Raw genomic sequence first — 15,479 nt, 5'->3', positions numbered from 1 at the left:
TGGGACTAGAGTGGTTTTTAATTATTTGTATTAGGCAGTTGTTTTAATGTGATTTTATTTTTATTGTATTTATATTGTTTTAACTGCTGTAATTGTTGTGAACCACTTCAAGATCTATATTGAAGAGAAACGGTATAAAAATTGAATGAGTAAATAAATAATTAATGATAAAAGCCACACAAGCAACTGGCATTCCACCAGGTAGAATCTGGTCCATTCTGTCTGAAACACAATTTAGGCAAGCAACATCTGGCCTACTTGTTCAGAGTTATCTGCGTTAGTGTTAACAGTTGTTACTAAATATTACATTGTAGTAATATTTTTTCCACGTATGAGCACTTCAAAAGTCATCACACTTAGCATATAACTTTTTATACAGAAGACTGAATGATGGAAGCAACCAAAAGAATCAAGAACAAGAGTAGAAAAAAGCTGCAAATGAGAGAATTGGTACATATGTGTTTAATATTTCCAGCTGTTGGTGTTACAGAAATATGATTTGCTTCACTTGGGAGTGATTTAGTCAGTCTGAACACTCTAGCATCTGCCAGTGGGATGGAGCTTGTCAGTATCATTATGGCTCTCCTGCAACATATGTATACATTTACAAATTGAAAATATTTGTGTTTTCTGAAGCACTTTCTGGTTCCAGATGCAGTGTTTATCTTCATGTTTACTACCACCTGTTGTCTAGTGATCTATCATACAATGACACTGTAGCAGGCTTCAGAGCTTTAAACAGAACTCAAGTTACCATGTCTTCTGTTATTGGGAATTTGATTGATCCAGTGGCCATAAGAATCTTCCATGGGTGGCTCCATTTTACTGTTTCAGGTGTCATAACGGAGGCACGCCAGATTAGCATTAGGAGTGTGGACCAGCCACTTTTTTCTTTCCCTTGCACACATTTCTGGACGTTATCATACACTGCTATTTCCTCTCATAATAGGCTGTATTGTTGATAGATGCCTTGTTGTGGAAAAACTGCCTTACTTCAATGGAATAGCCGTGCACCCCTTTTAGAAACCTAAAGGGAGCTTTGTCATCATCTTTAGAAAAGGGTGAAAGATTTATGTGATCTGAAGAGAAACCAGAGTGTGGGAGCCTTGTCAATCTGGCATGTGTTATAGATACAAGAGCAGGGAAATAAAATTAACAAGATGCTTAAAAAAGTATTTGTGTATCAGAGAGAAGAGTGCACAAAGAACCCTCTGGAAAAGTTTCTGGACGTACTAGAGACATTGCTGTTAGGGGAGGTGATAGCCTTTCTGTGAGTGTTCATTTTTTTGCTTGTTTAAAGGGTTAGACAAGCATTCCCATGCATCATTGGTAAAGAAAGGAGGGATGGATCTGTAAACAAGGCAACAGACTATCCTTGCTGTGAAGATGAAGCAGGAAGGTAATTTCTTTTACTAGGGAATTACGTGGGAGACAACATCCGGGCAGTATCTTGATTTTAGGATCACGTGGTAGGCAACAATATCAGGACTTATCTACTTCGATGCTATTCAGAAAAATATCAGAGCCAGTGATTGCTAGGGTACCATCTAAGGGATTTGATAGTAAAGTGTGGCTGGTATCTTTTTCTCAATATACTGAATGTACTACCCAAGAGTAACTGACTAGCTGTGGGAATGAAAATATAATCTTAAAATCCTGCAAGTAATCCCACCCAGAGACAGGCTTCTATGGTTTCCTCATTGCTAGTGCAGCTGCCAATACAGTACAGTGACAGTTTCCCATGCAGGATATGTCGTCAGCATGTCCTGAGGTGGGGCAGCTGCCAGGACCCAGGGGTCCTGGTGGGGGTCACTGCTACCACTCCCCTGTTCATGCGCCTGTTCTGCTGCCTACCCTTCCTCCTCTTGCTCACAAGTGCTCCACTATCCCCAGTCCATCCTAAACTTGCTTCCCGGCATTGCTGGGGGAAAGCATGCAAATGATGCATGGCAGCGGTGCTCGTGGCAGCTACAGTGGCAGCACCCTCAGCTGCACACAGTGCCCAGCACCATCAGGCAAATGGCATGTGGACAACTTGGGCAGCTGTGAATACAGGTGGTGGGAAAGCTCTCAAACATGGGAAAGATGCACAAACAGGTGGGAGTGGAAAATGAGATTCAGGTGGGGACCTGATGGTAGGCGCTCTGTGCTCAAGGCTTCCTAAAACCTCTCCTGCAGTTTCTCTGACCCAGTTCCTCAGTAGAATCCATCTCCCGGGACACTTTCATTTTTAAAAAAATCAGCACTTAAATAGGATCGCTGAATTCCCATCTTTCATTTTTTGAAAAAACTAAGTCTTTAACTCCTGATGTGGAGATAGGCCCTTCCCTTTCCATCAGAAGAGGCTAGAGTATTTTTTTAAAAATGAAAGATGGGAATTCAGAGAACTTGTTATACATATTGTTATGACATTATTTTGATATAATTATATTTAATTGCTGATTTTTTAAAAAAAGAGTACCCCCTCAGTGGCAGAAGAGGGCCCCCAAAAGAGGGGAAATGGCTGCCATGCAGACAGGAAAATCAGAACTTTCCCACCTACACAGTAGTCATCCAGGTTTTATTGCAGTCTTTCCCACAACTTCAGAATAAAGCAGGTTTCAACAAGATCAGAGAAATCCTATGGAAACCTTGGGAGGGGTTCACAAATGTACCATGATGCTATGAGGAATTAGGGCGGGGGCGACCCTCTTCCAACAGCATTGAATCCAGGGCAAATAACCCAGGCAGAAATGGCCGTAGTTAAGATTTCTGAGCATTAAAATTCAGTGGATTGGGGTGGGAGGAGATTCTTAAAACAACTTCCTTTTTGTTGGTGAATTCATATGTGCCTTCATTCTTAATGACATCATGCTTCTTCCAGATGATTCCTGAAGTAAAGAAAACAAGAAAGTCCTTGACATTCTAACTCCAGAAACCCTGTTAAGGGCCCCACTTATCTAAAAGTCAATTAGCTCAGCTATTCATGACTCACCTAGGCCCTGTGATCACTTTCCTTTTAACTCACCTAATTCTGCCTTACAGGCCCAGTAAAACAACTTTGACCAGCACTTGCATAGTCATACCACAGTAAAGAGATCTTTAAAGGAGGAAAATAGGAAGATCTACATAACTATCAAGTGCTGCTGATTCTTCCTTGCCTATAATGTGCTGCTTTACGTATCTGGAGACTTGTCAGTAACCTTGTGGGTAGGGCTTTACATACATATGCAAAGGGATGGGGGTGTCCATGTACTAGCAGGAGATAGAGAAAGCTTAATTCAAATACTGTCATCTACTTATTGGAGGAAGTAAGGGCACCACTTTCACAGTTTAAACTGGGCCTCCTCTTCATGGATGGAATAAAATCTGTAGAATAGAATCTGTATCCTATCTGTATTACTTCCACCAAAATAGTTCCAATTCTATTAAAAATTTTAAATTATGTAAATCTGGATGTTTTTATGGTTGCTAATTTATAATAATTGTTTTATATATTTTAACCTCTATGTATCTGTAATCCGCCCTGAGCCTGCCAGAAATGTGAGGAGGGTGGAATATAAATCAAAAATAAATAAATATTATCTTAAGGACTGCTGAGAACATCTGCTGCGTAGGCGTCTATACTACTTATTTACTTACACATTGGATCCATTATTATTAGTCATGATTCAGGATTGTTTTATTTAATTTGTTTCATTAAGCATGGTTAGCTATACCATGTCAACATATCTTTCTAGTAAAGTTGAAAATAAAGTTGCCAAACTGACCAGGAAAAACATTCAGGCTGGATCCTGTGTCATTAACAGAGCTTGATTTGTAGATAAATCTTTTCATGGCATGGAGGGAAGCGTTATCACAAGTGAATGTCTACAAATCAAACTGCGTTAAAGGTATAGAACCCTAGGACCCCTGGGGCCCAAACCAGGGGACAGGAGGCATGGGGGTTAGGATTGCCAGCCTTCAGGTAGTATACCTAACGGAAGCACCCACAAATAAATACACACACTTCTAATAATATTATCCCAATATCTTAAGTTCTTTAAAGTGCTTCGTGCTGCAAATATACAAAAGATCAATACTCCAATAAACAACGTTCCTGTAGGTATCATGAGTCCTTCACTGCCATGTTTTCTTGCTTGAAGAACTCAAGCCCAAAGTCGGGATCCCAGGTAAATGTGGTACAACAGCCAACTTGAAATAGACCTTTTCAAATCTTTTTCACTTTTTTTCTTTTGTATTCCAGGTGAAAATCAAGAAAACAGGAGGAAAAAAGCCCCAACACAGGGCTCCCCTCGCTCGACTCTCAAGTAAACGTGGCACAGCTGCCGACTTGGAATTAACGTTCTTAAATCTGCTCTCTTTTTTCTTTGAAGGTTGAGTCAAGAAAACAAAAGGGAAAAACCCCAGCCGGGGCTCCCCTGGCTCTGCTCTACAAGCTGCCTGCTTTATTACTCAGCTTGTTTCAGGATGCACAATCTTAATCAGGAGCCACTCTTGTATCACCACAGCAGTCTTGAAACTCTATGACTGAACCACAAGCATTCATGTGCAGAAATTCAACGCACAAACCGAATGGTCATGAATCACCCAGTAGGGTTGCCAGCTTCCAGGTAGTGGCTGGAGATCTCCTGGAATTACAACTGGTCTCCAGGCCACAGAGATCAGTTCACCTGGAGAAAATGGCTACTTTGGAGGGTGGAGTCTATGGAATTATGCCATGCCAAGGTCCTTTCACTCCCCAGATCTCCAGGAATTTCCAAATTTGGAGCTGGCAACCCTAATGGGGGTGCAGGGGAATTATAAAAAATAGCCCTTAAACTAGTGTTGGGGGCTTTCACTTCCTTGTCATACCAGCACAACAGGGAAGTCCCGCTGAGTGTGCAACAGCACGCTCTGAAGCTCCCAGGCATGTTCCCTGCACCTTTCCCCTCCTGTTGGCCAAGTAAGGGGGGGAGCTGGAGGCTGGGAGCAGGGATCCCCGCCCCAACCACGAGAATGGGAGCCCTATATAGGAGCAGGGGCTAGTACACAGGCTTGCAGCCCTAACACAACAATAAATGTTTCTACGTGTCCCTATAAAGTAGCTTGGTGTGTCAGAGAGTGGTATATATATATATTAGCCATGTGTACATGTGGCAGAATGTTATGGTCAATTTCTCCTTTTTACATGTCTAGGTAATTGCATGGTCAAGAAAACATGGTTGTGATAATAACCTGTGTGATCTGATACCTGTGTGATACCCACACCTCTCCCAGTATAACTCCTGCATGATCCTCAGTATGCAACTCAGGGCCTATTGGTGGTTCCTGGCTCTAGGGTTGGCCACCTGTTTTTGACCAGAGGGAGGACTTTTACGCTTGTGGCTCCCTCTGGAATGCATCAACAGAGGAGACCCACTCCCTCTTGGTTTTGGTGAAATTCCGGAGGGCCTGTGAAGCAGAGATGTTTCATTTGGCATTTGGAGGCTGATTCAAATATGTGTACTAACTTGATTTCATATATGATTTGTTTATTATAGTCATACAATGGGCATGAGAAGGGTTTAGGGATGGCACAGTTCTTTTAGATGTATAGGTTTTAGTATTTGTATTTTACGATGTGTTTTAATGTTGTGTTTTACTATGTTATCGGATTTTGATGTTTGTATTTTATATATATGTTGTAAATTGCCTCAAGCATCAGACATAGTGGAGAGGTGGTATATAAGTTGAATAAGTTGGGCCTGGCTACACTACACATTGTCCTCCTGTCCTTCCCCCCAACTCCAGTGCCACCAGTTCTGTCTTCCACATGTGTGCTGATGAGAGTTTTGTGTTCAAAACTGAATTTCCAGCCATGTGGGAGCCCAGTGTAGAGTAGGACTATGGGAGAGGGGGCTTAAGCTTCCCCATTTGCACCATTTTCTGACTTGAAATGGCCCCAAGGAGCTGCTGTTTGCCCCATTGAGGAAGCTTACATGTATTAATATTCTATATTTATCAGGGCTTTTTTTTCTGGGAAAAGAGGTGGTGGAACTCAGTGATAGAACTCAGGACCGCACAATGATGTCACTTTGGGTCAGCTGGAACAAGGGTTTTTTAAAAAAAAGTTTAAATTGCCCTCCGCAAAAATGGTCACATGGCCGGTGGCTCCGCCCCCTGATCTCCAGACAGGGGAGTTTAGATTGCCCTCCGTGCCACTGCGCGGAGGACAATCTAAACTCCCCTCTGTCTGGAGATCAGGGGGTAGGGCCACTGGCCATGTGACCATTTTCAAGAAGTGCCTGAACTCCGTTCCACCGCGTTCCTGCTGAAATTCACCCCTGATATTTATAGACATTGACTACATATGAGTTTCCCCAGTGGGGCAAACAGAACCTTCCTGGAACCATTACAGATGAAAAAAATGGCATGGGGCTTATGGCTTCTCTCCCTGCATGGCATAGTCCTGATCCAAATATAGCCTTGTACACCTGATAATTAATTTCTGAGTAGAGAATTCTGAGCACATCTCTAGATGACAGGATTTGTGATAGACACCAAAAGTAGGGGAGATCACACAAGGTCAATGTATTGTGTAGTTAGGCCCATGTGATTATCTTTTTTTTCCCATTATGTTTTCAACTGAAATCTGCTATTCTCTCTTCTTCTTCCCAGAAGGCCAAAGGTGGAGGCTGATTGCAGCTCCACCCAGCACCTCTTTGTCTGTTCAAATCTGCTTGTCATTCTGCACAGGATGTAGAGAAGCGACCTGAAGATCACAGCTTGAATAATCTCCCTGATACCACCTTTTACATTTTTACAGCTGGCTTCATGAAGAGTTCTAGAGAACTTGAAACCTTACACATACTTTGTGTTACTTTAGTTGGTCCCTATAAAAGGTATCATGACTTTTGTTTTGGGATTTTGTTTTGGATCAAATGCATTAATTTTTTGTTCTACAGCCATCTGTAATGAAAGGGAGAAGGGACAGTTAAAGATGGGTGAAGCAGGTAGCTTATATACGTACATTGAAGAGCTTCTGTGTTAGAAAAACTGTATATGCGAGCTAAGAGGAATATTTCTGTCTAATCACTAAACTACATCATACACTTGACTCGTGATCATATTTCTAACTGTTTCCTGGCAGATTAAACAGATCACAAAACAAAAGACTCGCAAGTAGTATTGGCCCTCTGAAACCCCTCTGCTGGCCCCCTTTGTTCCTCTTGAAGGGACTTAAATCAGATGGCTATGACTCAACGGAGTCCCATGATCAGTTCCTTTCCCTAAAAATCCTAAAGAGGGAGCTCTAGGATGAGATTATATAATAGTTGAGGATCCTTACTCTACTTTTGTATCTATCTCCTTGCTCTGTCATGATGATTCAAACGAGATGCAATAGCTGAGAACGTTCCAGAATTCGCTGGAACTTTTCTATTTTATGCTAAGTTTATTTTGAAAATAATGATTTTTCCCTTCTTCCTTATAAAGTAATTATTCTACCAAAGAATGTTGTGGATAGTTAAGTTGTGAGTTTGGAGCAATTTTAACAGACACTTTAAATGGGAAACAGGGTAAGTAATTACACTATAGCTGGGGACTCAGTTTGATGGCCATTGGACATTAAATTCCTGACAAGATATATAGCCTAATGTTGAACATATCTCTGGTGCAGTCCAGTGCACCTTGTGCCACTGTGGCATAGTGGATAGAATGTGAGACTGGAACTGTATGTACTACTAAGTGAAAATCCCTAATTAACTATGAAGATCACTGGGTGATAGGGTTGCCAGCTCCAAGTTGGGAAATTCCTGGAGATCTGGGGGGTGAAACCTGGAGAAAGTGGGGTTTGGGGAGGGAAAGGACCTTGGCATGGCATAATTCCATAGGGTCCACCCCCCAGAGTAGCCAATTTCTCCAGGTGAACTGATCGCTGTGGCCTGGAGACCAGTTGTAATTCTGGGAGATATCCAGCCACTACCTGGAAGCTGGCAACCCTACTGGGTGATTCTGGGCCAGTTAGTCTCCCCTAGCATAGCATATTCACTGGGTGGTTGTGAGGATAAAATGGATGGAGGAACTGTTGAGTGCTGCCAGGAGTTCCTCAGAGGAAGGATAAACAGGCAATTCTATTCCCATAGAATTACTACCTTTGACTTGCTAAGATGTGTTGAATTCCAAGTAAACCTGCATAGAATTGGGGGGCTGGCAAGCCTAATTCTGAAACCAGTAGTTTCAAACTGTTTATATGGCAAAGCATTACAGATTGATTGAACAGAGAACAAAAAAAATAATGGGACAAATTAAATATATATCTATAAACCAAGGGCAATAATGTCTCTATCATACCATGTTCAACTCACTAGTTAACTAAAGTCTAAAAACGAGTACTGAGTATCTGGAATACTGGTTGCAATTATGAATCCACTTGTTACAGAAGTAAATTGAAGGAGGGGTTCCTTCCCATATTACTGTTCTCCTGTATCCATTCTTACATCCCTTGATACAGTGCCTACCTTCTCTCCCACTAAACAGCACCACTTCTCAGCGTCTCCCCTTCCCCTATCTGTGTTCTCTAAGTTTCCTCTCACTGCTTCAGTTTCTTGCCTCTATCGCACTCAGTGTGTGCCAGCGAAGGTAATGAGGTACCTCGCTTCTGATGTCCCCCTCTGTTCAGGAGGTCCATTCAGCCACAGTCTGTGCATGCTTATTTTCACTGGCTCCATTCATACTTTGGAAGAGCCTGCTGGATAAACTACTCTCTCCACAAAAATTGTAAGGCAGAATTTTTTTGACACACCTTTTGCTGAAATAATGGACATCTCTGGCAGCTGGCAGTGATGATGCATTTTTAACATGATGCTTTTATTTGCGTCTGTAAATTTTTAAGCCACTTTGGGCATTGTGGAAAGATGGGATATGAATATTTGAAATAAAAATAAACACCAGAGCTTCCCTTTTCATAGAATGTAGAACAGGGCATAGTTTGGAGCAGGGGTCATTTCGTAGAAAAAGAGCTGGAGGAACTCATTAGCATGACTCATTAGCATAACTCATTAGCATATGTCATGCCCCTTGACATCACTGGAAGTGTTTCATTAACATAACTGATTTGCATATGCCACACCCCCTGACATCACCTATCCTGGCCATTCAGGGCCAAAATTGGGCCCTAAATGGCAAAAAGTGGCTGAAAAGGGGTGAAAAGGGGCCCCAAACGGTCAGGATCGGGCTGCTGCTGAGCAGGAGAGTGATCCACCACCCATCAGAGGCCCGATCCAGGCTGTTTCAGCCCCAATCCAGGCCAAAATGGGCCAAAAATGGCCGAGAGTCAGGTGGGTGGGGCCACCTGACGTGACCTCTTTGGGGAACTGCCGGAACTGCGTTCCTGCGCGTTCCCCCTCGAAATGAGCCCTGATTTGGAGGAGCAAAACCAGGTTGGAGATGCTGGGTCCTGACTAAGATGGAGGAGCAAAGCATAACCGATACATTGCCAGCTTTATCTTTTTCTCTTACAGATGCTAGTTCTTGGGGTGAAAGGGGAGCCATGCAGATATTCTGCCTTTACTTTTCCTTTATCCACTCTAGTTCCTAGCACTGTATATCTCTGGTAAGTTCCAGACATGGCAAAGAAAAAGAATTATAAAACCTGGGTAAGCAGGATTATTGTACCATGTTGACACTCCGGGAATAGAAACACCATCAGGTGCTGGTCCATATTTTATTTATTTATTTATTTAGAGTATTTCCATCCTGCTCCCCCGAAACCATTGCCCAAGGTAGCTAATATTAGGGGCGGGGGTTGAAATCAATATGTGTCATATATTATGTGACTGTATTGCTTTGAGTTTGTTATGAAGGTTCTTGAATGTTTGACAGTGAAATTCTAAACAGAATTATACTTTTCTAACTCGAGTTAAGTCAGTGGGCTTAGAAGAGTATAATTCTGCTTAGGATGGTGCTGTTACTTTTAACACCCCCAATTTCACCAGCCCCAAGTTACATGCTATGTTGCCACAGATGTAATTCCTTTCCATATCATTGATTTGCCTCTGAATTGGCAACTGGGGGCAAGGTGGTATCCACAGGGGAGCAGATGAGTCCCAGGGGGTTCCAGTTGCTGCCACACACACTAAGAAGATAAGAGGTGGCATAAAATTAATAAAACACACATAAGCAGAACAGCACTCCCTCTATTGGCCTTGATCAGCAATACGCAGCAGCTCTTTGTGATGCCATTATATGATACTGCTGTTCTAGGGCTGAACCCTTTACTTCCCCTGTAATGGTCACACTAAAGCCACATGGTTGCAAGTTCCTCTTCTACAGAGTTTTTCCTATTCCACTTCCTCATGTCACACACTAATCACTAAAGGTTGATATCTGGAAGCATCTGAAGCATACAGATATGACAACAAATGTTCAATATTGTGCCACAATGACCAGGATAGATGTGAAGTTTTAAATACGAGATTTCAGTCATACTTCCAACTACACATGATCTTGGAACATTTATAGCTGCACTTGGGGTTTTTTTTCTTGCAGCTATAATAAAATTAATTTTATTAACAAACTCTTTAAAAGCTAGTAAATTGTGTGAATATTCCTATTATCATGGTATTCAGGGGGTTTTTTTCTGAGAAAATTGGTGGCGGAACTCTCAAGAGGGAAATGAGGAAGAAATTCTTTGAAATCATACTATTTTCAAGCACTATTGCTGAGTATTTTCAAGAGGTGCCGGAACTCCGTTCCCCCTGAAAAAAAGCCCTGATGGTATTTCTTTTGCTGTCCTTCTGTCAGCACTATGTATTGATCCATTACATGTCTTCTAACAGCTACAGCCCAAGACAGGGATTATTCTGCTTATGACAGCTACAGGAAATTCTAATTTGTATTCTTTCAGTAACAAATAAATTTGTTAGCTGTTTTCAAAATCCTGCACGCCAGATTGGCCAGGGAGCCTGAAGATTTCTTGCCTTCCTCTGGGCATTGAGCAGTGGTCACTGGGGGAGTGTGGGGGAGGTAGCTGTGAATTTCCAGAATTGTGAAGGGAGTTAGAAGAACTGGTCCCTTCCAGTTCCTCGATTCTATATTAGTGGTAATCTTGTGATAAATGTGTTTAGCCCAGAAAGGTTTGCTCGGCATCTTAGTTAAGAGAGAAAGTCCAGAAAGTACCTGCCTAGTAGGAGAAGCCAAGCCATGCAGCTGTTCTGCTGTGGCTGCTGAGACCTCACCAGTGGGACTCCTGCCTTCATGTCTGTGACTCTTAAACTGGAACAGGCCCCTGACTCAGCACTTTCTTAACCAGGTTTGCACGTGGCTTGCATCATCTTCTTTCCTGGTGACTCTGGGATAAAGCCTGGGCTTTTGTGGGTGTGGGACTGCCATCTGGACAGGCAGGCTGATCTGAGATGCATTACAGAGACTGACTGAATGGATGTATATGTGTGAAAATCAGACCCAACTGTGCCCTCCAGGCTTTTCTGTACAGCAACAGGCTAGGCCTGGGGAACAGGGAGGCAGGGGTCACAGCGGTCTATTGTGATTCTATCTATCAAGATCCCTCATCCAACAGTCTGCCATGTTTGAGTGTGTGCTCCAGAAGGAGGGTGACTGGGACAGAGTAGGGATTCTGCTGCTGTACCATCCACCCCACTGCCCAGCTGTTTCTCTTCCAGAGCTGGCCAAGGGGATCTCTAGAGTGTTGGTGGATGCTCCTAGACTGGTGGTTATCATGAGTGACTTTAACATCCATACCAATGCCAGCCTGTTAGGAGTTCTTCAGGATTTCATGGTTGCCTTGACAACCATGGGCCTGCCCCACGTAATTATGAGCCCCACACACTTAGCACATTGGACTGTTCTACTGATGGGAAGACGACCTAGACATGGGGGTGTTAAAGTTTACTTCCTTATCATAGACATATCATTATCTGATAGAGTTTAGACTTACTGCTTTCTCTTTCCTCTGTGGGGGCAGTGGACCCATTAAAATGGTCCACCCCAAGTGCTTGATGGATCCTGATACCTTGGAGATTTCCCCACCTTGGCTGCTGCTGATTCTGCTGAGGCCCTGACAGCTCGTTGGAACAGGGAGATAACCCGGGCTATTGACACAATTGCCTTAAGCCCCCCCCCCCCAGCAGCAGAGTCAAGCAGTCTCCATGGTTCATGGGGGAACTGATGGCGATGCAAAGGGTGGGATGATGGCTAGAGCACCACTGGCAGAAAACTTTGAGTGAGACTAGTCGAAGACAACATAGAGCACATAACAGAGCCTATTCTGTGGCAATGATGGCTGCAAAAAGGCAATATTTCACCACCACCATTGTGGCTGCACATAATTGTCTAGCTGAGCTGTTCTAGGTGGTTTGGAGGCTTTTACAGCATAGTCCTAAGGACTTGGACTTTGACCACACAATGGCGTGCTGTGATGAATTTGCTACCTACTTTGCAGACAAAATCAACTCAGATTCTCTCAGAGTTTGATGCTGGCATGGATGCATGTTCAAATTATGTACCTTTGTCCAGTCTATATGGATTCCTTTCAGCCTGTGGATCCCAAGGAAGCTGACAAGATTCCTGCAGAAGTTAGGCCTACCACTAGATGGTGTCTGGAGAAATACCAGACCTGGGAAGGGGGATGGCATTCACTTCATATTTGTTGCACACGCACACTCCTAGCCTCCAGTGCAATGGCATCACTACCAGTGTGACATCATCATGCCGCCCCACTTTCAGGGAGGGCTGGCTGGCCAGGCGGCAGCACGCAGGAGCAGCCACACTGGCTGCTCGCTCCCCCAGCAGTGGTGGCAACGTGCAGAAAGGTGAGCGGGCTGGGTGCTCTCTGCCCCTGTAGCAATGAGCTGTCCAGAATTTCACATATGTTTCCCCTGGACAGTCCTTAAAAAAACCAGACTATCCAGGTGAAAATCAGACTCCTGGCAACCTACCACCTGTACTGTCGCCCCCTGCCCTTCCTAGCTGATAAAAGCTGCCAAAGGGGGACTGGCTGACTGGGTAAGGCGAGTGGTAAATGCTTCTTAGAGAGTGGAAGTTGTTCTGTCCGTGCTCAAGGAGACAGTGATTAGACCTGTTTTGAAAAAGCTGTCCCTGAGCCCTACTATACTGGAGAATTTCCAGCCAGTCTCCAATCTTCCATTCTTGGGCAAGGTTCTAGAGTAGGTGGTTGCTTCCCAGCTCCAGGGGCTCTTGGAAGACACTGATTTTCTGGAGCCATTTCGATCTAGCTTCAGGCCAAAGACTGCTTTGGTTGCCTTGGGTGACAACTTTCTCTGAGAACTAGACGAGTGACTGTGATCCTGCTAGTCCTGCTGGATCTCTTAGTGGCCTTCAGTTCTGTGGATCACAGTATGCTGCTGAGCCGCTTCTTAGTGCTGGGACTAAGATCTGAGTCCTGTCTGGGAGCTTGGTTTAAGAAGGTGGTCTTATCCCTTATGTTATTTAATATTTACATGAAGCCATGGGGAGAGATCGTGAAGAGGTTTGGGCTGCAGTGTCAACAATATGCTGATGATATCCAGCTCAACCTTTCTTTTCCACTTAATTCCAAGGATGCTGTTGATGTTTTGAACTCGTGTTTGGAGTCAGTAATGGGCTGCATGAGGGCAAATAATCTGAAACTGAATCCTGACATGACAGAGAGGTTCTCTGTATTAGTAGAAAGGCAGCCTGGAAACCTGAGATCTCTCCTGTCTTGGACTGAGTTATATTTCCTTTGGAAAGCCAGGTTCACAGCTTGGGAGTGCTATGTGACATATCAGTCACCATAGAAAACCAGGTGTCTGTAGTGGATCAAAGACCTTTTGCCCAGCTTTGCCTGGTGCATCAGCAGGGGCAGCACCAGAGTTTCTGGTGCCTGCGGCTGCCCCTACATACACGCGCACATAGCACATATGCTCGCCCCTGGACTGCATGATGACATGACTGCGTGATGTTGTCATCACGCAGCAAGCTGGCCACATTGGCCGGCAGGTGGCTGGGACAGCGCGCGGAGGCTGCCCGCGCTCCCAGTCAGGCGCAGCGGGTGGCTGGGGAGCTTCCACATGCCGCCCCAGACACCTGCTGTGCCTGGCCCGTGGCTGCTGCGCTTGGCCGGGGTTGTGTGTTAGTGGTGGCTGTGGCGGCGGCAGTGGCAGCGCGGGGCTGGCCATCTGCAGCAGCTGTGAGCCAGGCACACCAGCTCCGTGGCGCATGCCTCCACCCCCGGCCCCCCTCCAACACCCCCTTCGGTGCCTCAGTGCCCGCAGCGCCCACCTCACCGCCTCAATGGTGGCGCCAGCCCTGTGCACCATCTGTGCCCATTCCTGGGGCAGTCAGATCTAACTGCAATGATACATGCCTTAGTTACATCTAGATTGGTCTTTTGCAATGCTCTGTACTTGGAGCTGCCCTTGAAGAGTGTTCAGAACCCGCAGCTGGAGCAGAATACTGTGGCTAGACTTCTGATTGCGGCCAGCTATCGAGAGCATGTGACCCTTTACTACTGCAGTTGCACCAGCCACCAATCTGCTCCCAAACAATTCATGGTGTTGGTTTTGGCCTTGAAAGACCTACATGGCTTGGGATTGCTGTATCTCAAAGACCATATTCTCGCATATGTTCCTGCCTTGTAATTGAGATCACAGGGAGAAATTCTCTTGACTGTCCCATCCGCTAAAGAAGCTCACTGGTGGGTACACAAGAGAGATCCTTTTTGGAGGCAGTCCCTCAAGTATGGACTCCCTGACTCCCTCACTGCTGGTCTTCAGGAAGCATCTAAAGATGTTTTCATTTAGGACTACCTTTAATTAACTTTGTGTTTATGTTCATAGGCTAAATTGTGTTTTTTAAATTTCATTTGAATGCATTTTATTTTTATTTTATTTATATTGTAATCCTCCTTGACTTACTTCAAAGTAGAAAGGTAGCTAATGTGGTTTAATTAAACAAATACAATAATTCCATAAACCAATTTTGTGTGGTGTGAAGAATGTTTCCTGTTGGTTGCCCTGAATCCACTAGAAATCCATTTACTTGGATGATCCCAAGCTCTAGAGTTAGGAAAATTATATAAATCACCCTACCACCACCACTATCGCACACGATTGAGCCCCTGAAAGATTGTTCTGTGGGTCAGTAGATCCTCATGAACAGAAGGGGAGCAAAGAGGAAGGGGAAGTTTTGTAAATAGCCCATCTCTTCTGATGATAGAACTGTCATCAAAAACAAACAGGAAGATACATTCAGCTGCCAATTCTAAAGGCTTTGAGGAATCAAGTGACATACATGTATGTGTGAATCAGGCCTAAGGGGGAGATATGACGGAGGACTACAAAATTATGAGTAGTGTTGAGAGAGTGTAGCGATATTTCTTTTGTATTACAATACTTGTTGCTTTATTTTAAGCCCCTTCCCTAATAATTCATAACTCAGAATGTATACTTTTTTCACTACTGAAGCATGTGAATCAATGTTTTCAGTGAACAGAAAAGAGGTTTTAAAAACAGGTTTAAATAGGTTTTAAAAAATAAAAT

The sequence above is a fragment of the Eublepharis macularius genome, chromosome 4 (genome assembly GCF_028583425.1).
Source record: "Eublepharis macularius isolate TG4126 chromosome 4, MPM_Emac_v1.0, whole genome shotgun sequence".
NCBI classification, from domain to species: domain Eukaryota; kingdom Metazoa; phylum Chordata; class Lepidosauria; order Squamata; family Eublepharidae; genus Eublepharis; species Eublepharis macularius.
This window is presented reverse-complemented; position numbering follows the sequence as displayed.